Genomic DNA, 5,000 nt, shown 5'->3' on the forward strand with positions numbered 1-5,000 from the left:
GCTCTAATCCTCTCGGCCGGCGAGCAATCAGATATGAGTTGCGACAAAGATGCCAAGAATACACCAGTTGGCGTTCTGTACTTTCCTGCTTTCTTGCAGAGCTGGGCGCGTTCCTCGGTGCGTTCCTAGGTGCGTTCCTCGGTGTCCTGACTATATATAGTGTATGAGTCAGTCAGGACACCGAGGAACGCACCTAGTAACGCACAAAGGAACGCATATAAGAACGCGCCCAGCTCTGATTATATCTAATATTACCTTGTGTATCATAAAAGCAATGCACAGTAATTTGTAGACTCAAGTATGTTAGAGAGATACTATTTTGTCTCAATAGATATCTAATTCCTAATAACAGACGATTTCAACTTATCAGCAATATCTGGACGATGAAGGAAAACAATAGTATAAAAAATTGTCTTTCAGAAATCTATGCAAAAACCACGCAAGACATATGAATATGTCGGACTCATTAAGTGCTTAACTATGCTAGGTAAAGTCAACTTGGTACAAGCACTAAATATAATAAAAATCTAATTAGCTTTGATGTACAACAAAGATGTAGAACAGACATTTGAAGAGAAAATTTTGCGAGTGACGATAGGTGTTACAGATCATTAATTGAATGACAAAATTAGTTGATAAAGTTGTACACCATAAGGTATAATACATAAAAGCATAACTATCAAGATGATACATATACACGACAAGGGTGGTAGCTCTCTGATTGGTTGGGAAAACTAGCTGATAAACCTGTGTATCATAAGTAAAAATAAAATCAAAACACATCTGGCAAGATAATGTGCACTTGTATTTCAACCAAGAAAAAAATGCCGTCAAATTAATCAACTCTAAAAGAGGTTAATTATGAGATAAAAAAAAAAAAAAAAAAAAAAACTGCGAGTCAAAAACGTGAAGGTCATTCAAATTTTAATCCTCGATATCCCGATATGATAAAAGAAATTACAGAAAATATGTGAAAAGAATACACACACACACACACGTATGCACACACACACACACACACACACACACACACACACACACACACACACACACACACACACACACACACACACACACACACACACACACACACACACACACACACACACACACACACACACACACACACACACACACACACACACACACACACACACACACACACACACACACACACACACACACACACACAAACACACACACCACACACACACACAACACACACACACACACAGATATATATATATATATGTATATATATACATATACATATATATATGTAATTATGTATATATATATGTATATATATATATGTATATATATAAATGTATGTATGTATATATATATGTATGGATATATATGTATGTATATATGTATATATATATATATATATATATATTATATATATATAATATATATATATATATATATATATATATATATATATATATATATATATACGACAAAATCTTAAACTGTTTAATTGTTAAGACGTACCTGTCAGACTGACGCAACGATGTCAGGTAGAAGGAGGATCTTAATGGTATGAGCCTTTCCTCAGTATTGTGAACACATGTCCTACACCTTTTACTCCTGCTGTGTACGTTCTATCTTGATTTCATACTTAACCCTTCTCACACCTTTGTCTCACGTCTGACGATGTAATTACACTAAAGTAATTACAGTCTTCAAGTTTCCCTTCTCCTGTGGTAAATTTGCATAATTAGTTTTACGGTGATGTGATAGTCCTGTATATATATATATATATATATACATATATATATATATATTTATATATATATATATATATATATATATGTATATATATATTTATATATATATATATATATGTATATATATATATATATATATATATGTGTGTATATTTGTTTTGATTTTCATCCGACCTCATTTAGAACCGCAAGGTATATTGTTGACATGCTTTATCATCGTAACTCATATCGCAATGTGATGTCAATAAAAATATGTAAAATATCTAAACATTATGTCTTCCCTCTGTCTATTTTTTTCTTTTACATAAGAGGAAATACATTTCGGAAACTAGGTGACTTCACAGCGATTGTCTTATTAAAGAGAACGAGATATTGTATTTGCCATGATAGAGAAAGCAATGTCAGGATTCGAAGTGATAAAAGGAAGTTGTAAGAAGAGGCTACGAGAGTGCGAACAAGAGTTTCAAACGAAAATGTTCCAATGAACCAGACGAATCGATGTTTATGACAATGGCAGGCGAACACCCAATCGATGCGCTGCTGAACAAAGGATTTTGTTTTTTTTCGAAAGATGTTTTCATAGTACAATGCTGAATCTGGCGACTCGTTCTCTGCCTGCAAGACCTCTGCTTCAGTCTACAAGGCATAACCTTTTTGCTGTTAAATGTAAGCATTGAGCCATTAAGAAATTGCACTGTCATCCCAATGTTAAACAAATTTTCAAACATTTCACTTGTCGACAGACAAGCCAAGTTGGAATAGTAACTGAATTCGTTTGTTACGATTTAAGTTATATCATATCTCGTTTGTCAGACCTCCAGACTTCCTTTCACTCTAAATATACAACATCGCTGTTGGAGCAACTCACGAGGATTTATCCACTTCTACGTGAAACCTGACCACTTGCTCGTCATCAGAGATCTGTAACTTTGACATGACTGAGCACATCGTACAAGAAACCCTTCAAAGACACTGAGATGTCTAAGCCATACCGACTTCCAGAGTGTTTTCTGCACCACACTTCCATGGGCTAGAAGGTCGACATATGGTCCATCGGTATCATTTTCCACAAAATCGTCACTAGGAGACGCCGTACATTTTGGTCCGCTTTGTCATCCGGCAAAGGTGTACGAGTATTTGGGCAGAGACTTTAACAACTGGAAAGACCTAAAGACGGCCAGGTTTCCAGAACTTTTCTTGTCGGGGAGGGTCTGCCTGAAGGACTCGCCAACTGCCATCCACTTGGCCCGATTCACACTGTAGAGGCAGTCGCGTTCCACTTGTAGAGTCACCAATATTAGCTCCTCTACTGATCGCCAATGTAGGCTCTGCTCCTGCGTGGCCTAAATTACTTAAGTGCGAAATAAGCAAAGTGACCAGCCTGAAACGAGCGGCAGGGTGAGAAGTCAAATGGTCTCAAACTGTCCGGAAATAGATTCAATTTGGAAGTAGGTAGAAACAACTTTGCCAACCGTGTAGTTAATGAATGGAATAAACTTCCTGCACAGGTAGTGCAATGTAGTTCAGTTCGAAGCTTTAAGAATCATTTAGATAAATACCTAAGTAAGATGCTGTAATGATTATAATTTATGTTATATTATTTGTTTTTGTTTTGTTATAATTTGTCTGTCTGATTTTCATTTATTATTAGTTATATGTCAATTTATAATAATTTACTATTTACCTGTTTGTTTGTTATTCAACTATACCTATGCATTTATTTATGTATTTTATTTGTTATTTTTACATTGTTATAGTTTTAATTTATTATTTTAATTTATTTTTTGCATCCGACCTAGATATGGATCAAAAGGTCTCCTGTCGGCATGCTCCGCCTTTGTAATCCTTTGAACACTATTGCCGTGTTAAGGGGTGACCATAGTCTTGACCTGGTACTTGGCGGTCACGAGTCTTTAAGGGGACACTTTACGTGTTGGCTACAGAACGGTACGGACGCTCACGGTCCGGCCAAATATCATCACATGCTTTGCAATGGGACAGCTCTTACGGTACAACAAGACCCAAAGAATAAGAGCTCGTCTTGCTCTGCGGCAAGGAAAATCAGCCGTAGGCACACAAGGACATTTATAGCTTTCTTAACGAGGCCCAAGAGAAATCCTCAGGCGTTATTCAAATTGAATATATTACAACATCTTAACTGCCTTTTCTTGGGGAGCATATATTACTTTCCCCGTGATATCATTCACCTCTTATTTATTAACAATGTTTGCATTAATCATATTTTTTGTCGCGATAAGATTACATAATTTGCGACAAATAGATCCATCGACCCCTCTTTGTTTATTTTGTTTTGTATTCCTCGTTTTCTCATTTTCTTAGTCTGCATATATTAGTTGGTGTGTATAAATGCACACTAATCCTGAAAGTCTGTCAGTATATGTACAACCCATTTCCTAAAATTTGCCAAACGATTATTTCCATAAATATTTGATTATTGTTTATTTTTTAAGAAGACTGCATGTGCTTGTTTATGTGAACGACATCCCACGGAAGGCCACCTTCTCCTTTCACGGAATGACGACGTATTTGCATCCTTCCTACAGAGATATGCATTTTGTAATTCAGTAATGGTGATAAATATCGACTGAAAAATTAATCAAAACCAATCTCTGTATTTAGGATACATTCCCATCCGTTTTTCAGTCAATTTGTCGCTGCTAACAGAGTATCGTGCAAGACTTGGAATATTCGTCCCATTTACTCCTTCGCCAATTGAGAGCCAAATGAGAGAGAATGATTGGTATACCTGATCACAAAGCGCTTACTCATCTTGTAAAAACATAACTCATCTTCGTCTTACTTCTCTCTCTCTATCTACATATACATTCATATACATATACATATACATATACATATATATATACATATACATATACATATACATATACACATACACATACACATACATATACATATACGTATACGTATACATATACATATACATATACATATACATATACATACATATATACATATACATATACATATACATATACATATACATATACATATACATATACATATACATATACACATACACATACATATGCATATACATATACATATACATATACATATACATATACATATACATATACATATACATATACATATACATACTCGTATATACATATACATATACATACGAGTATACATATACATATACATATACATATACATATACATATACATATACATATACATATACATATACATATACGTATTTTTCTCCAGTTCCACGAGTGT

Source organism: Oratosquilla oratoria, chromosome 7 (assembly GCF_046742065.1).
Source record: "Oratosquilla oratoria isolate Oo_2021 chromosome 7, ASM4674206v1, whole genome shotgun sequence".
NCBI classification, from domain to species: Eukaryota; Metazoa; Arthropoda; class Malacostraca; order Stomatopoda; family Squillidae; genus Oratosquilla; species Oratosquilla oratoria.